Genomic DNA, 19,726 nt, shown 5'->3' with positions numbered 1-19,726 from the left:
AACAAATCATGTTTTGTTTCCTGACTTAATAAAAAGCTACAATTTTTATTATCCAAATTAAGAAGTAGTATACTAAGCAAAAGCTACTAATTTTGAAATATCTATGTATGTCTGTCTGCAGGTTCCCTCAGATCCTTTCTCAATTTTTTTTCTTTGGTACCAGGGATCAAACTTGTGTCCTTGTGCTTGTGAGGCAGGCAATGGAAACACTGAGGTAAACCCCTGAACCGTTTCTCAACATTTATAATGAAGAGATTTTAATCAATTTTGTATTAAAATCAAATTAGGTAAAGAAAAACTTATTTTGCAAAAAAAAAAAAAAATCACGTCCCAATATTGCTTGACAGAAACAAGCTATTCATTTTCATTTGTGTTCCACTGAAGACGTTACTGAAATCTGTCCAATGGTTTATTTCCAAGAGGTCCACTATGGAATTCTTTGGAATGTTTTAAGATTGGCTGTAGCTAGAGTTCTGGTTTCCATTTGGACCCTCCTCTCCTTCACTGTTTGGAGGTGGTTTTGGTTTTGACATCTTACTAAAAATAGTTGCCACCTCTTCTCTCTCATTGAAATTCTTCCACTGCTCACATAGTTTTAAAATAACTCTGATTATTTCCAAAATCTTCTCCATGTCCACAGAAAGCTCAACAAACCACTGCCTGGCATCTTTCTGCTGTATCATACAGGCTACATGTAGACAAGCTAAAGCTATCATGAAAGTAGGATACAATAGGCAAAGATCCATTCTGTAGGTATCATTCACTATCCTCCATGCAAGGAGAAGCAACATGTCTTCTTGGCCTATGTCCTGCACATACTGGAGAAAGGTCTATAGGGATGACACACTATCAAGCAACAATCTATTAGTTCTAAAAGACAGAATTAACATTCTAATAAATGATTCATCCTATAAGGAAATTTCTTTGGGAAGGCATAGTTTTTAATACAGAAGTAGCAGCAGCAATCAATCTTGTATTTGAGACTAACCCAAATTCCTCCACTTTGGATGTCCCAAACACACATGTAGGAACCATTAATACAGGGTCTATACTTTTCAGAGAATATCTGGCATAGAAGCCCTTGAAATAGACCATAGCAGTGGCAATAACTTGTTGTCTTAATTTAAGATGTTCATCTAATGCTTGGATAACATTTGTAAAAAAATATCTGTAATTTCCAATACTCTTCTCCTGAGAGAAACTTTAAATCCTTTTGGGACTCCTTCAACAGATCTTTTTTATACAAAATCCACTGCAGAAGGTTAGAGCTGTGCCAAAAGTTCCCTGCCATGGAGTGCAGCTGGCCCTGATAAAAAAGCACCAGCCAGTGGAGTGGCCCATGGAGTGACCATAGACCCAGCTCATCAGGTAACCGTGCTCCTTGATCTGATCAGCCAAGCTCTTATATCATTCTTCTTTGTTTCATCTAGGAGCTTGTGGATTGATTTCTCATGGTCCCTTACTATTTTTAAGAGATATCTCTTTTCAGGGTCACTGACTGCAATCCTGTCTTCTGTATCTGAAATTCTCTCTTCACGTTTGCTCATTCTGCTGCAAATACTTTCAATAGAGTTTTTAATCTGGATATCTGTTTGAACCTGTTTCATGGACTCCATTTCTTTCCTATGTTGAGTATTCATGATTTCCATTTCTTTCCTATTCTGGGCATTGATGGCTTCCATCATGGTCCTGAGCTCATCTATTTTTTTATATCTGTTTCTGTTCTAGAGTCTCTAATAATTTCTTTCATTCTACTCACCATCTCTGTGTTATCTGGAAAATTATTTCTGGTTTGAATTTTTCTAGAGCCCCATTCTCCTGTTTTGTTACTTCCTTTGCCATCATTTCATGGTGCCCAAGTGATTGATTATCAGATTTTTCCACCTTGCTTCCCCCAGTATTTGCCTTTGATGAGCTAGTAGTCTGGTTTTGTGTCTTGCTTAGGTGTCTTCTCATTTCTATTTTTGTTGTTTGTCCCATTTTTGGTTTAATTTTTGGGTTGATATTTCAATATTGTTAGGTTATTTTAATTGCCTTGTTGCTTGTATTTAGAACCCTTATGGAATGATTGCTTCTCAGAGGTGTCTTCCAGATATATCTGGTCTTTAGGTTTTGAGTCTCTAATGACTCTTAGGCAATCTCATTTTCAGTATAACAGGAAGGACAATTGATTAAATCAGTCACAACACCTTAGTCCAAGTGATACAAACAGCAACAACAGCATCAAGTGCAGTTTAGAAAATGACAATTTGTATTTATGGTAGTTATTAATCTATCACCTTTAAACATGTGAATTCAATCAAAATAAAAAACCAGCCCAAAATATGTTTATAGTGAATAAACTCTTCAATATAGCAACTTTATTCTTCAGGATGGAGACTTAGAAGGCGTTTGGAAGGAAAGGATACACAGAAGGGTAGGGAAAGGTTAGAAGGGGGTCAGAAGACACAGGAAGATCATTCAAACTCTAGGAAGCTGTTGAAGACCAGAGGAGAAGAAAGAATGAAAGAACAAACACAAGAAAAGAACAACCTCACAGCAATAGGGAGTCTAGAAACGATTCACTTTACTGTAAAACTAATGACAATTGAGAGAAGGAAAACGAGAAGAAAAGAAAGAGGGAGAAAAAAAGAAATTCAAATTAGTACAGGAACAAAAAGGGGGAAAATGAAGAGCAAGGTGGCAGAGATAGTGAGAGAGCAAGAAAGTGAGAGAGAGAGAGAGAAAGAAAAGAAAGAAGAGAAAAAAATTCAAAAGAGAAAATAAAACAGAATTAAGAAAATTATTAAAAATAAGAGAAATTACTTTGAAAATAAAAATAAAAAATAAAAATAAAGGGCCTACTTCAGGTTATGTCTCTGCTGTCACAATAGACAGTGTGGGCAGGAGTGTGCAGATCTAAGTCAATTAGTTTCAGCAAGTCAGTAGCTGTCCCCTGAGATTCAGGCTGATTTCTGGCTTCAAGGCCCAAGTTAAGTTCTCTGACCTCCTGCTGGGTTGAACTCTGGAAGGTTCTACTTGCAGGTTCTAGCTGCCCTTCCCCTAAAGATAGACCAGGTTCTGATGGGAGGTGGTGATTCTGCAAACTTACCAACCATCGTGGCCTGTTGTGCCTTTATTTTAGAGATTCTCTTCACTTTTCCAGTGGACTTCAATTTTCATCAAGGAACCTGAGAGAGGCCCTCTTTCTGTTGGTCATTTCTGCTCTATCTTCTGAAGCTCAGACCAATGGTTTTTCTGACCCACCGCCCCTCTGGGGTGTGGATTTGGGTGCTGGCATGGCCCACTGGCTGAAGCAGGGGGGCTGGTGCTGGTGCTGCTCTGCTCTTCTGCTCCTTCCTTGAGTAGCACCTGAGGGACAGTGCTACCAGGCCTGATATGATGCTTTTAACTCTCTTGGGAAGATATCAAGAAGGAGAATAGCTGTGTCAAATGGAATCTCTGGTTTCAAACTGTTGAGGAATCTCCAAACTGATTTCCATATTTGTTGTACCAATTTACTCTTATACCAACAGTGTAGAAGGGTTCCTTTTTCCCCATAGCCTCACCAGTATTTGTTTTTGATTGACTTCTTGATGATAGACATTTTTCTGGGGTGAGATGGAATCTCAGTGTTGTTTTAATTTGCATCTCTCCAATGACCAGTGATGTTGAACATTGTTTCCTATATTTATTTGCTGTTTTTACTTCTATTATCTAAAAGATGTTCGTGTTCAAGGGGTATCAGTGTTTTGTAATTTGTGTGATTTGAGTCTTTTCTTTGCACTCTAAAATTAGCAATTCATCTTTAGCTTTAAAAAATGGAAATTCATCTTTACCTTAAAAGAAGTACATTAAAAAGCTAGTTTCTATTCAAGTGAATACCTCTGATTCTCTCTCTCTCTCTCTCTCTCTCTCTCTCTCTCTCTCTCTCTCTGGATTTAGGTCCAGATAGAATCTAATGCAACCTATGACCCAATATTTATTTAAATATATGACTGACATGTTGTGAATAGAAATTAGATAAAATTTGTGAGGTATTTCTTATACTGTAAGGCTCAATATAATAGTAGTAAGGATATTTAATGTTATTAAATAATAGTATTCAAATAGAGAGATTATATTACTGATGGAACCAGTTCAAATTTTTCTTGTCATATTTTTGGGTGGATTGTAACATGCACATTCCAACTGTTGATTATCCATTGATTTTATCCTCTCCTTAAGAACTTTTTTTTTCCTTCACCAGTAAAGATATCCAAGTTGAGTCATTTCATATTTTCAAGCTTATTTGTGTTAACATATATCTGCTTTGTTAAAGGATGTGGTTTTATAAATTTAAAGATTATAAGAAAAATGGAAAAGTATTATAGACTTAGGAACCATTTTAAGGTAACATAATTCTTCACAATATAAAGTGTAAAAGTAATCAGAGTTTAGCTCAGTATCTTTTCAAAAGGAAATTTCTTGTACAGCAAGTATATAGATAAAAGGGAGCAATGTTAGCACACCAAAATTTCATTCACATTCCATTGAACTCAGTCCTCCATAAAGGTAGATTTTATATTTCTTTCTTTCCTTATGGAATAATTCTACTCTACTTGAATTATATAAATATAAAATCCTGAAGCATATTCTTTTTTATGTCTCTTGCTTCATTTGACATGTGCTTGACATTCAGTGATGTTGAATCTAGCAGTCGTTTATTCATTCTCACTATTTTTCAGTATTTCATTGCATTTATATAGAACAATTTTGTTTATCCATTTTATAGTTGATGGATGTTTTGTTTCCAGAATTTGATTCTTAGAAATTATGTTGCTATCAACATATGTGTACAGTATATGTTTTTGGCTGAAAGTATGGCTGCATATCCTTTCAGAACAAGATGTACTCTTATGACTTTGGACTTTTGTTTCAATTGTATGTATGTGAGATCCATCCATATAGCTGTTTGCAGTAGAGTATTGGCTCATACATTCTCCTTACTCTCTCATGTCAAAGTAGTATGTTCAAAAGGTGAGTTTTCTTGCTGGTTTATCAATAGCTGCACATTTTTCTGATTTAGATAGAATTTGTTAGCCATAATGTTTGCCTCAGAGAAAGACTGTCAATAGCATATTCAATGCCTTTTTACTGCCATCCTGATGCAGCCCCTTAGTCTTTTCAGCCCTAATCAATGCTCAGCTGCTCAGCACAATGAACTATTTCTAATGTACAAATGAGAAAACACCCCACTCAAAGAGTTAAAACACTTCTAACATCTTTTAAAGTTATTGACTTTACGGTTATTTTCCTTTTTCATGGAATAGTTTATAATTAAGCAAAGTTAATGCTTAAATTACTAGAAACTTACCTTTGTGTTGCTTTTATTTTATTTCACAGTATAGATTATTTTCTTATGTGCTTCTGGAAACTTAGAAAGTTATGTTGGAAAAAAACCTCACTCAGATTTATTCAGAATGAAATCCTATATAAAACTGGGCAAAATTATTCTGCTTCATTTTTCCTGTCAGGTAGCTCTGGGCTTGTCATTGGCATATTTCACGCTGAACAGATCTTCAGGCATTATTAGCTTTGTCTGTATTTTAAACAATCAGCCACATCACTTACATTTTATCTTATCTCAGTGTTTACTTGCTTATACTATGTAAGTTCTCTCCCTCTTTTTTACTTAAAAATTCTATTATTTAACTAAAATTGTACTACTCAAGTACCATATCTATTTTGGAATTTTAGTTTTGCTGTTGTTAATACATAATCTCAATTTTCCTTGGAGATATTTACCTATCTTGGTGTTAAAAGTAAGGCTTTGCCAAATAGTTTTTAGCAGGGTAGGATTCTCAAAAACAGAAAGGCAAGTTATCTTCCAGAATAATGTTTTAGAATACAGAATGTTGAACACATAAACTCAGTAGTTTTCTTAGGTTGTGAGCTATTTCATTGTTTTTTCCATTTTTGTTGTTTTTAAGAAGAAATAACTATTGAAGCAGTAGATGAAAGTATTTTACTTCTGGCAGTGAAAATTGCAGGGAAGGCAGAGAGAGAGGTTGAACTCAACTATGTTGAACAAAAATGTGGAAGGAGTATTAAAGGATGACTGGGATGAACAAAAGCAAAATTACTGACAGATGCTAGTGACAGATCAATCAACATGATTAGATCATCTGTACTTGCTAACTGAGGTTTAGCAAAGTTAGGTTCCTATCTTCTTACAAGAGACTAAGCCATAGCAGCTCTGTCTTTGGTATGAGAACATTCCCAAGCAATGTCTCCTATGTTCTTGAGAAAGACACTTGTGGATTGCTAAAGAAGTAGAGGAAGAATTTAAATCTCCAAATTTTTTAAAGTCAATGCTCCCAGGAAAATGATCGCAGGCAACTATAATTAGACACAGACTTGGCTAAAGTTTAGTCAAGCTGAGAAGAACATCAAGTTCCTCTTGGTCAATATAAGACATTTGTTTGTATACAGAGTCCTGTATAGAGCATCTTTTTATCTTTAATCTACTACCTTATTTCCATGAAAAAAAAAAAACCTTGTAGTTTTGCTTTGAATATGAAAAGTCATCTTTATTATGCCTGTTTCATAAGCACATTATAAAAAAACACATGTTGATGAGGTACAGTGACAATATCTAATGATATTACTCTTCAATTGTAATATGTACTATATACTGAGTATATATAAAATAATACAAAAATATAGTAATTCACAAATGATAACATTTCAAGTTTTCAAAATTTGATGATAATACCAACAGCTTTCTGTAGTATGTTTTTGAAATTAGTTCAGTTATTTGGTAATTTTTAAAAGCAATACTTGTTAAGTTTAATTTCTTCTGATTAGAAATGAAATTTGTAAGTATTGATTCCCTCTGGATAATAGAAACTTTCCAAATTGCCATAATTCAGTGCTACAGTCAAATAATAATAAAACATACTATATTAAAACAGAATATTACAGCTTCTTTGCCTGATGTAAAATTAACATTTCTATTTACCATGAAATAAGACAATTTTAGTATCAGAGGTGAAAGCATGGAAAAAAATCTTAAAATTACCTTTTGTATGTTAATTCCCCACTGTCTAGAGATCTGTTGGTTCTTACTAGTTTTGAACTGTGGTATATAAATTAACACTTCCTATTTTGTTTTTAGTCATGAATTTCCTCTCTTCTGCCTGTGTTGTCCTACAAAATCGCTTTCCTCCATATGCCTGTTAAACTGCTATTTTTAAATTTCACATTGCTGTATACAATACATAAATGAGCAAGAAATATTAATTCAATTAAAGTTTGTTTTGGAAAAAATAGCTTTATATTTTGTTTCATAAACACATTCAAAAGAAGTATACAGCTTTGAAATGATTTCTCCAGAGGTATACTACTGCAAATGTGAAATAATTTGTTTTCCACATTGGTATTCAAAATAAAATGAAACCACAAACTACTGATTTTTAAAATCAGTTTGTATAACTGAGAATTGCTGCTGTACCTCTGACTGTGCAGTGTTTCCAACATTTTCCTTCTAAAATTAAATCAAATATGAATACATTTTAAGAACAAATGAGCAAATAAAAATGAACCCCTTTGGCTTTCACAAGACTTTAATATAAAAGCTAGTTCTAGTTCTAGTTTTTAAACAAAAACAATCAGTTCTCTGTTCAGTTACTTGAAAGGTTTTGTTTGAGAAGTTATAAATAGTGACTTTCTTATTCCCATGCAACTTTTGTAAACATGATTTTATAAAAATGTTGAACTTCAGATTTAAAATGACTTGTCCTTTATCATTTATCATTTTGTTATAGTTTAGGTTCTGATCTAGCTCACTCATCCACTGAGTAATGCTATGAGTCAGAATGTCTCTACAACAGAAAGGGCCTTACATTGCCTTTTAAAAGGATATAGACTGACAAATTAGCAGGTTCGTTTCTAAGATTCACTCTCTATGTTTTGTGGAGTTTGAAACAGGAAGAAAGGAGAAAGAAGTTCATTATCAAAGGGTTAATAACTTGAAATATCTGATACAAAGACAATATGTGGTTAAGTAGTAGTAATATGAAAGAAACTAGAATTTATTTCATATTTATTATCCTAAACTATTTTCTATTTTCCTGTTCCCTGCCGGTCTGCAGAAACTGGTCAATTGTTGGACAATAACAGTTGTCCTCCTTGGCAACATTTAAGACATTTTTCAAGCTCTCAGTGGTGACATATGACAGATTGTGGCAAAGCACTATCACTAGAAGATGCACACCTGTACCAGGTATGATTCTTCTTACATCTGTAACAATGTTCATGGTATCTTCTAAAATCCCTTAACTTCCTCTTTTGCGGGCATGATCCAGAGGATCTAGTGGATAATTCCAAGTTTCTCAGGAAATCTCAGAGGGAAAGAGCCTTAATTTTTGAATGTCCCCTGTGAGGTAGAATTCCACTCAAAGCCAACTGCCATTGAACTTCAATTTAGTGAAAGAAAAAAAAAACTAGCCAAATTGTCACTGAAAGGTTGTAGGTTTATTTATTTATTTTTCTACTTACTCTGTATAATTATCTAAAAGTTTTTTAAAATTTTATTTTATTGGTATATTTTAGGTATATCATATAATGACATACATCATTGGTAATTTGCACCTTTACATAATCTTTCTTGGTTCTTATTTTTTCCCCATTCCCCTGCCCTCCCTTCAACCACTCCATCACTCCCTATTTACAAAAACTTTGTTTCCATTTTTTCATATTAATTCCACTCCCTTTCCTTTCCCCCAGCCTTCCCACTGCCCCTTCCCCTTTGCCCCTTTTCTTCCTATTTCACATTATCTATTATACCTTTTAGTCCTTATTTACACTTTCAGTTTCTCACACTAGAGAAACTATTAGGTATTTACACATGTGTGTCCTATTTATTTCACTTAAGAATATCGCCTCAGTGTGCATCCATTTAGCAATAAATGTCTCTAATTTCTCAATTTTTATGGCTGAGCAGTACTCCATTTTATTTTTTAAAAAACCCACATTTTCTTGATGCACTCTCCAGTTGATAGGCATTTGGGCTGTTTCCAAGTTTTAGCTATTACAAACTGTGCTGCTATCAACATGGGTGCACATATATCACTGTGGTATGATTCTATTAATTCTTTGGGAAGATACCCAGCAAGGGAATAGTGGGATCAAATGGGACTTCCAGTCCTAGTTCTTTGAAGTATCCCCATACTGATTTGCACAGTGGTTGCATCAGTCTACACTCCCACCAGCAGTGCAGCAGGTTTCCTCTTTCTCCACAGCCCCATCAGCATTTGTTATTGGTTGATTTCATGATAGCAGTCATTCTTTCTGGGGTGAGGTGAATTCTCAGTGTTGTTTTCATTTGCATCTCTCAAATGAGCAGTGATATTGAACATTTTTTCATATGTTTATTTGCTGCTTTTACTTCTTTGTCTGAGAAATGTCTGTTCATTTCAGATGCCCATTTTTGAATTGGGTCTTTGAATATGGGGGGTCCGATTTTTTTCTGTTCTTTATATATTCTCAATAGTAGTCCTTTGTCTGAAATACAGCTGGTAAAACATTTTCCCAAAATGTAGGTTGTCTCTTAGCTCTGTTGGTGGTTTCTCTTGCACTGCAGAACCTTTTTAATAAGATAAGATCCCAGTTGTTGATTCTTTGTACTAGTTCCCCTGCTCCTGAGGTTTTGTTCATGAAGTCTTTTCCTATGCTAATGTCTTCAAGAGTTCTACCTAACTTATCTTCTGGGAAGTTTAGTGTTTCTGTTTTAATATTTAGATCTTTAATCCCTTTTGATCTTAGATTAGTGCATGTTGATAGATATGGGTGTAGTTTTATCTTTGGCAGGTGGAAAGCCAGTTTTTCCAACATTTATTAAATAGGCTATCTTCCCTCCAATGAGGGTGGGTTGCTCCTTTGTCAAGGATGAGGTGGCCGAGTATGTCTGGAGTTGTTTCTGCATCTTCTAATCTATTCCACTTATCCTTGCTTGGGTCTGTTTCTTTGCCAGTACCATGCTGTTTTTATCACAGTAGCTTTGTAGTATAGTTTCAAGTTGGAGATTGTGATACCCCCTGCCATGTCTCTGTTGCCTAGAATTCTTTTTGTTATTCTAGGTCTCTTCTGGTTCCAAATGAATTTTTGGATTGTTTTCTCTAGTTCTGTGAAGTATATTGTTGGAATTTCAATCAGCATTGCATTAAATCTATATAGTAGTTTTGGAAGTATGGGTATTTTCACTGTATTGGTTCTTCTTACCCAGGAATAGGGGATGTCTTTCCATTTTCTTATATCCTCTTTGATATCTTTTTAAGGAGTGCTGTACTTTTCAATGAATAGGTCTTTTGTTTCCTTTGTTAGACTGATCCCTAGATATTTCATTTTTTTGGACACTCTTGTAAAAGAAATTGTTTCCCTAATTTCTCTCTCAATGAATCTGTTATTTATGTATAAGAATGCTATTCTTTGAGTGTTGTCCTTGTATTAAGCTACTCTACTGATGTCAATTAATTCTAGAAATCTTTTGGCAGAGTTTTTTGGGTCTTCTATGTAAAGTATCATGTTGTCAGGAAATAATGACAGTTTCACTTCTTCCTTTCCTATCTTTATTCCTTTTATTTCTTTCTCTTTACTAATTGCTGTGGCTAAGGTTTCCAGAACTATATTGAACAGGAGTGGTGATAGTGAACATCCTCATCTTGTTCCTGATTTTAGTGTGAAGAATTTCAGTTTTTGACCATTCAGTATGATATTGGCTGTTGGTTTTTCATAGATGGTTTTTATCAGATTGAGGTAGAGACTGTCTATTCCAATTTTTTTAGGGTTTTTATTATAAGTGCATGTTGGATTTTGTCAAATGCTTTTTCTGGATCTCTTGAGATGATCATGTGGCTTTTGTCATTGACTCTGTTAATATAGTGTACTACAGTAATTGATTTATATATGTTAAACCATCCCTGCATCCCTGGGATGGGTCCCACTTGTTCAGGCTCTATGATCTTCTTGATGAACTTCTGTATTCTATTTGCCAGTATCTTAGTAAGGATTTCTGCATCTATGTTCATAAGTGAGATTGGCCTATTGTTCTCTTTTTATGTTGGGCCTTCTCTGCTTTGGGGATCAAGGTGATGCTTCCTTCCCGAAATGAATTTGGGAGTTTTGCTTCCCTTTTAATTTCATTGAAGAGTTTAAATAATAGTAGCAGCAGTTCCTCTCTAAATGTGTTGTAGAATTCAACAGTAAAGCCATCAGGACCTGGCCTTTTCTCAGTTGATAAGTTTTTAATTATGTTTTCAATTTCATTGATTGATATTGGGTTGTTTAGAATTTTTACATCTTCTTTGTTCTACTTTGGTAATTCATATGTATCTAAGAATCTGTCCATTTCTTCTGTGTTTTCCATCTTATTGGCATAGAGGTTCATGAGGTAGGTATTAATGATCCTCTGGTTTTCTGCTGGGTCCATTGTAATTTCACCCTTTTCATTTCTAATTGCATGGATTTGGGGCTTTTCTTTCCTTTTTTTGTTAAGATTGGCTAAGGGTTTGTCAATTTTGTTCATTGTTTCGAAGAACCAACTCTTGGCTTCATTGAATTTTTGTATCATTCTGTTAGAATCCACTGCAGTGATATTTTCCTCTGATCTTTATATTTTTCTCCCTTGTATGAGCTTTTGATGTGTCCTGCTCTTCTTTTTCTAGAAGCTTGAGGTTCAGAATCAGGTTGTTTAATTGGGTTTGCTCTGTTTCCTTATATAAGTATTCACTGCTATTAATTTCCCTCTTAAAACTGCTTTCATTGTGTCCCATAGATTCTGATATGTTGTATTTTCATTTTCATTTAATTGTAGAACTATCTTTTTTCTTCTTTAATATCCTCTGTGAGACCCATTGGTTATTCAGAAGTCTGTTGTTCAATTTCCATGTGTTTATGAAATTTTTGCAGTTTCTTTTGCTATTGATCTCCAATTTCATCACACTGTGGTCTGAAAATATACAGGGGATAAGTTCAATTCCTTTGCACTTGCTTAAATATGTTCTATGAGTGAGTATGTGGTCTATTTTGGAGAATGACCCATGTGCAGCTGAAAAGAATGTGTATTCTGATTTTGTGTTGTGGAACACTCTATAAACATCTGTTAATTTCATTTGGTCAAGAGTTTGATTGGGTTCTAGTATTTTGTTGTTTATTTTTTGTCTAGTTGATCTATCTATTTGTGACAGTGGGGTACTGAGGTCCCCCACTACTATTGTGTTAGTGCTCATTTGATTTTTCATGTCTGTTAGTATTTGTTTTATATAGTTGGGCACACTAGTGTTTGGTGCATAGATATTTATGATTGTCATCTCTTCCTCTTGGATTGTTCTCTTTATAAGAGTGAAGTGTCCTTTTTTATCTCTCTTAATCAGTGTTGGTTTGAAATCCACTTAATCTGCAAAGAGGATATCTATTCCTGCTTTTTTTCAGGTTCCCATTGCATGGACTATTGTTTTCCACCCTTTGACTTTCAGTCTATGAGCTTTTTTTTTTTTAATTTAAGTGTGTTTCTTGTATGCAGCACCTGTTGCATCTTGCTTCTTGACCCATTCTTCCAGTCTATTTCTTTTGATTGGTGAATAGAGAGCATTAACATTGATGATTATAACTAGTACTTATTGACTTATCCTTGTGATGACTTTTTCTTTTTGTTGGATTCTCCCCCTTTGTATTTAATTTCTTGTCACGCCCAATGGATTCATTCTGCCTTGCTTCCTGGGGTTGTGATCCTCGTTTTCTTTTCATAGGATATAGTCTAAATTTTTTTGGAGTGCTGGTTGGGTATTCATGAAGTTTCTAAGGTGTTCTTTGTCATGAAAGTATATTATTTCTCCATCAATTGTGAAAGATTTTTTTGCAGGGTACATCAATTTTTGTTGGAGGCTGGTTGTAACTTCAATTAAGAGCAATTGATAATTAGCAATGCTTAGTGTAACCAATGAATATATATTTCTTAGTTGCCTTTTCAGGCACTGAAATATGTGCGACCTCACAACAGGACAAATTTCATACTTGTAAAAACTTTCATCTAAACTTTTACTTAACACATGTGTATTGTAATATCTATCTGAGGTACACATACATCATATATCTAATGTGAATGACATAATTTATATTATCGAATGAAATTATGTATACATCACACATACATACAACTGTATTTATTTTATAATTGAATATATGTTTTATTTAATCTATACCTAAGTATATTTTATGATGATATTTAAGTACATAAATATATTATATTCTTACTGCATAATTAAGTACAGAATAAAAGTATTACAAAGATATTATGAATTTTTTTAAGAATTTTATTTGAGAGAGATTTAGAGATATTGCATTGCCAATATTGATAAAATGAGAAATCTCTATTCTCTGAATTTGTTTTGCTACATTATCCAGTTCTGAAGAGGCTTTTTGTTATACTCGTATTCTATTACAGTCCATGTTAGAATATTGTCTTCTTATAAAGCACCTTTATAATTTTGGAGAAGGAGGTGCAACTTTGATGATCTATAGAATTTATTTATTCATTTTTAAAAATTAATTTTATTGGTACATTTAAGGTATACAATATAATGACATTCATCATTGGAAATTTGCACCTTTACATAATTCATCTTGATTCTTATTTTTTCCCCATTCCCCTGCCCTCCCTTCAACCCCTCCCCCCTCCCTATCTACAAAGACCTTGTTCCATTTTCTTTTTCTCATTTTAATTGCATTCTTTTCTTTTGCCCTACCTCTCCCACTTCCCCTTCCCCCTTGCAACTTTTCCTCCTATTTCACATTATCTATTATACCTTTTAGTCTTTATTTATACTTTCAGTTTCTCACATTAGAGAAACTATTTGGTATTTACACATGTGTGTCCTATTTATTTCACTTAAGAATATCGCATCAATGTGCATCCATTTAACTACACAATTTGTGATAGCTAAATTTTGGAAGCAACCCAATTGCCCATCAACTGGAGACTGGATAAAGAAAATGTACTTTTTTTAATAGAATTTATTTTAAACACATATATTATTATTTGGAGCATGAGGTCCTTCAATATCAACTTTAAAAAAGCAAAACAATTTAATCCAAATGGGCTGAGATTTTTACCTGTAAGGTTACAAGTTAGCCTGCTTCAGTTTCATAAATTCTGAAAGAAAACAAGAGATTATTGGGACAAACAAAGGGGTTTTCACTCCTACCAACAACATTACCTAATGGGCTTATTTTATATAATTCCCCAAACAGTGTTCTCACAAAGCAACACTAAGAGAAGGACCAAATGATTCTTATACTCACAGGAGAATAATATTGATCTGGAATATAATTGGGAATACGTAGGCTCACCCTTTGAACTAGAGGAAGAAATTATTAGTGTCTTCTAAGAGTGTTTACTTCAAACTGTCTGGAAAGATGGTTCAGAACAAAGGTATTCAGTGGCTTCTCTTGCTAGATATGCAGAAACATGAGAGACTAGTGGGGAATTGACTCCTTGAATTACTATGTTGCCTCTATATCCAGTATTTCTGGATCCAAAATCTACACATTATATCCATCCTTTTGTCTGGGCATGTTCCTAGAGTATGATGGAGAGTTCAGTGTACTTTATTTAATGGAGGAAATAATATTGTAGTTTGCAATCTTAGCCAAAACTTATTTCTCCCCCTCGGATGAGTCAAAATGCCGAAACATTTGTTGATGTCATTGATAAGATTTTAATGTATCCCTCAAAAGTTCATGGGATTGAGAACTTAATCTCTAAATTCACATGTTAATGGTACATAAAGTTAATCAGAATTAGATGAGATAATAAGAGCAGGGCCCCAGTGATGGCCTTAGAGACTTTACAAAAGAGAATGAGAGGCCTGAACCAGTGTACTTTTGCTCTCTTGACATAGGATGTTCACTGCCTCATTGCAATGCAGCTAGATAGTCCTTAACAGGTGGCTTTTATTTACTTGTGCCTTGTTCTTGGACTTCCCAGTCTCCAGAACTATGAGCCAAGTAAACTTTTATTCTTTATAAATTACCCAGTCTCAAGTATGTTGTTACAACAGAAAATTGCCTGAGTCATCTTTGCATAGCATCTTCCCTTTGTCTTACCATCTTTTCTCTGAAATAATTATAGATATTTCTGTTCTCGAAGTGAAAAAGGCAATTAGAGAATATTTCAAAACTAATTGGAATAAAGACACAACATGTCAAAATTTATAGGATATTGCAAAAGCAATATGAAAATGGAAATTTAGTGGTAAGTATATACATTAGTTAAAAAAATCTCAAATAAGCAACCTAAGTTTACACCTCAGGGAAGCAGTAAAAGAAGAACAAGTTAAAACCAATGTTAGTATTAGGAAGGAAGTAACAATGATTGGAGCAGAAATGAACAAAATAAAGAATAGAAAAAGAATGATAAAATATCACTGAAGCTAATAGTTTTATTGGAAAAAGATTATCGACAAACCCTTAATTAGGCTTCCTCAGGAAAAAAGAGAGAAAATGGAAATAACATAAGATATGAAGAGAAAACATTACATTTGGTACTATGGTAGTAAAAAGAGCGTAAAAGCCTATTATGAACAGTTATATGCCACAAAATCGATGACCTAGAAGATAAGGATAAATTCCAAGAAACATACAACCTACCAAAAACAAATTATGAAGAAATAGAAAACATGATCAGGCCAATAATGAATAAAGAATTCCAGTCAATAATCAAAAACTTCCTAACAAAGCACATTCAGAACCAGATAATGCATTGGAGAATTTTATCAAACATTTAAAAAGAATTAGCACTAACCATTTGAAGATTCTTACAGGAAATTACAGAAATAAGAATACTTCCAAACTTATATTATGAGCTCATATATACTCTGGAATCAAAATTAGAAAAGCACTTTACAAGAGAAGAAAACAATAGTCCAGTAGTCTTAATGGATATAAATATAAAAGTCTGCAAATCTATTTAGCAAAATACTAGCAAACTGAATCTAATAGCATATTCAGAAGATCAAATATAATGACCAAGTGGAAATTATTCATAGGGTGCAAATAGGATTCAATATATGCAAATCAGTTTATGTGAAGCATAACACTGACAGAATCAAAGATTAAAACCACATACTCATTTGATGCAGGAAAAATTAGTAAAATTTAATATCCTTTCACAATAAACAAAAAATCAATGAACTAGTTATAAGAGGAATTTACCTCAATATAATAAAGGTCATATATGACAAGTCTACAGTTAACTGTTGTACTGAACAGAGAAAAACAAAGAGTCCTTAAGATCAAAGCAAGAATGCCTCACAAGAGCCATCAGGCAAATGAAAAGAGGGAAAAGTATAAAGTAAGAAAGAAAGTAAGAGCATCTCTTCAGATGACATGATCTTACATGTGAATAATCCTAATAGCTACACACACATACAGACACACACATGATTATTAGAACTGATCAACAGTTATGTAAATCTGAAGACTATAGTTAACATATAAATTCAGTTGTATTTCTTTACACACACAGTGAAATATCCAAAAAGGAGATCAGATCCCATTCACAATATCCCCAAAATGAATAAAATAACTAAGGGTATACAATATACTTAATTAGTGAGACAAAAGACTGTAACATAAAAATTACAAAACATTAATGAAAAGAATCAAAGAAGACCAAAAAAACCCCCAACAACAACAAATAAGAGAAAACTATCCTGTGTTCATGGACCAGAAGACAATATTGCTACAAAATTTCTTCTTATCCAAACCAACGTATAGATTCTAAGAAGTTCCCATCAAAATCCCAGGGGCAGTTTTTATAGAAACAGAAAAAAACACATCCTACAATTCATATATCAACATAAAGGGCCTTGAATAATCTAAGCAATCCCGAGTGAGAAGAACAAAGCTAGTGATATAACACTTCCTGATGTCAAAATACATTAGAAAGCTGCAATAATTAATACAGTATGATAATGTGGTACCACAACAAATACGTCATATAAAACAGTGAAACAAAATAGAGACTCTAGGAGTAAGCAAATTTATATTCAGTCAATGAACTATGAAGATGCCAATAACACAGAATGTGGCAAAGGCATCTTTTCAATGAAAGCTGTTGGCAAACTAGATATTTGCATGTAAAAGAATGAGACTGGACTCTTTCAGCTTTTATGGAAAAGTCAACTCTAAATGGATTGAAGATTTAAAGGTAAGACCTGTAAAAGTAGTATCCCACGGGAAAATATAAGAGACAAGCTTCATGACAATAAGCATGGCACTTTCCTGGATCTGACACCAAACCAACAAGCAAGAAAAACAAAATTAGGTAAGTTAGAGTACATCAAACTAAAGCAAAATTCTGTACAATGAAAACAACCATCATTGTAAAAAGACAGTACAGAGAATGGCAGAAAACATTTGCAAATATACACCTGATGGGGGAATTTATATTCAGTATACATTAGAAACTCCTACATCTCAATAGAAACCACAACAAAAGTAATTCAATTAAAAATAGAAAAATATCTTTAATATGTATTTCTGAAGCGAGATCATAATAATGGTCAGCAAACACAAGAAAAGACTATCAATAGCTCAGCATCAGGAATAGTCACTATAGAAGACATAAGGAGAATTATCAAAAATTAAAAAGTATAAATACCATACACTCAGCCATCTCATTTCTAGGCATGCACTCAAAAGAATTGAAATTAGGATCTTGAAAACATTTTGTGCTCCCATGTTCATTATTATATTATTCCCAATAGCCAAGATATGGAAAAAGCCCAAAAGAGGGACAACCACTTCATGATTTCATTATATAAGAGATAGTACTGCATTATTCTATTTATATAAAATAGTCAAACTCAAATACAGATAACACAGTGGTAAATGGTAGTTCTGGGTGGGGGGGGGAGGCAGAAATGAGGAGCTGTTTTTCAGTGTATATAGATACAGTGTTTCAGTTATGGAAGATAAGTAAGTTTTAAAGAATCATGCAACACAGCATTTGTGGGGTGTTAGAAGGCTGTGCTCTATTCCTCCCACAGCACCACAGGCTGGGGACTAATCATTAACACATGGTTCTTTATGGACAGTTCAGATTCAAATTGTGGCATATTGTTAACAATACAGTACTTTTGGGCTGGGGATTTAGCTCAGTGGTGCTGCCACCTGCCTCATAAGTGCAAGGTTCTAAGTTTGATCCCCAGTACTGCAAACAATACAGTACTTTGGACCTAAAACTGTGCACCCAAATTTTTTGAAGTGATTGAAACTCATGTTAAATATTCTTATCGCAGAAAGGAAAGAAAAAGGCAAAAACTTTTGGAGCCTCTGGGAATGTCTATTGCCTGATTACAGTGACCTTTTTATGGGTGGATATATATGGCCAAACATCAGATTGTAACCATTAAATATGTACAGTTTTTTTGTACATTAATTATCATAAACTGCTAAAACAAATTCAAATTATATGATGACAAGATACCCTGTAGAAATGTGTCTGAATGAGGTTGTAAATTTAATCTTTTCATTACATCAGCATGATATGTTTAAGTGGGATGATACAATGCCAAGAGCATCGGAATTAGATTAAGGATTAGGGGTTAGGAGTTCCTATGCAGTAGTTGTAAGACCTTGAGTGAGTCATATAAACTCTTGGGTCTTATTCTTCGTTTACAAAAGAAAATCATTGGCTTTTATGAGGTAGTTGTAATTTTAAAATTCTGTCATTCTATGCTGTCCAAATAAATGGATGATAGTGGGGTAGGGAGATAAAATAACATTAACCACAAATAAGTAGCATGATTTTGGAAGAACCATCTCTCTGTTTTACTACACCTGGTTACCAAGTCTACATTGTATACAGAAACATAAATGTATGTATGGAATTAATTTTAATAAGTATGTATGTAATTAATGTATGCATATAATACATACATAATGTACATAATTAATTTTACATAAAGTGTTGAAATATTATGGGGATAAACTGCCAAATTTGGGGGCTTTTGTTACGTTTTGATTTGAGGTTTATGAGAGGTTTAAAAGATTAGCTTAGTCATATAGTATCAAAAATTCTAGTGAGCACTAGTGAGCTTCTTATTCAGAGGTTCTATGTTCCTTTTTTTCTTCCAAAATAAGTCAGGTACAATGAAGCAAACAAACCATAGTGGAGAAAAACAATGTATTAAACATACTTCAGTGTTCTAGACACATACATTAACCCGTCTGGCTGTGGGAATTTGCTATTTCATTTAGCCCCAAACATTGTCTTAAAAACTCACAGCCAGTTACAAATCCAATCTTTTACAAAGCTACATACCTGCAGGCAGCTAAAAGAAACATTCAAGTTCAACTATGACTTCAATGGGAAGTTAATCATTAAGTTAACTTCTTAGTTTCCTTATACAACTGAGTCAATCATATTGAATTTCTCCTTTTAATATTTTGCCATTTTTTTCTACCTAAAAGTTTTTCAGACTGAGAAGGGGAGAGAAAAGGAAAGAAGTTTTGGCATAACAGCTGAGCACAGGACTGACTTCTTTGCCGCTATTGTACCTACTATTCCTTTCCTGGTGAAAGTCTGTGTTCCACCCACTGAAGCAATTTAGGTTAACATTTTATCAAAATTTCAGATATAAGTAACAAATACTTTGTTGATCTTTCTTATTTCTTACAGCAATGCAATTGTATAAATTTAATA

The 19,726-nt window shown here is 33.7% G+C and overlaps 1 pseudogene; it reads right to left on the bottom strand.

The window, feature by feature from the left end:
• Positions 1-247: 247 nt before the first annotated feature.
• On the bottom strand, positions 248-1,318 carry LOC101704208 (cyclin-C pseudogene; annotated as a pseudogene).
• Positions 1,319-19,726: the final 18,408 nt, after the last annotated feature.

The sequence above is a fragment of the Heterocephalus glaber genome, unplaced genomic scaffold (assembly GCF_053883595.1).
Source record: "Heterocephalus glaber isolate CG9 unplaced genomic scaffold, H.glaber_assembly_v1.0 deba00001690, whole genome shotgun sequence".
In the NCBI taxonomy this organism is placed as follows: domain Eukaryota; kingdom Metazoa; phylum Chordata; class Mammalia; order Rodentia; family Bathyergidae; genus Heterocephalus; species Heterocephalus glaber.
This window is presented reverse-complemented; position numbering and strand designations above follow the sequence as displayed.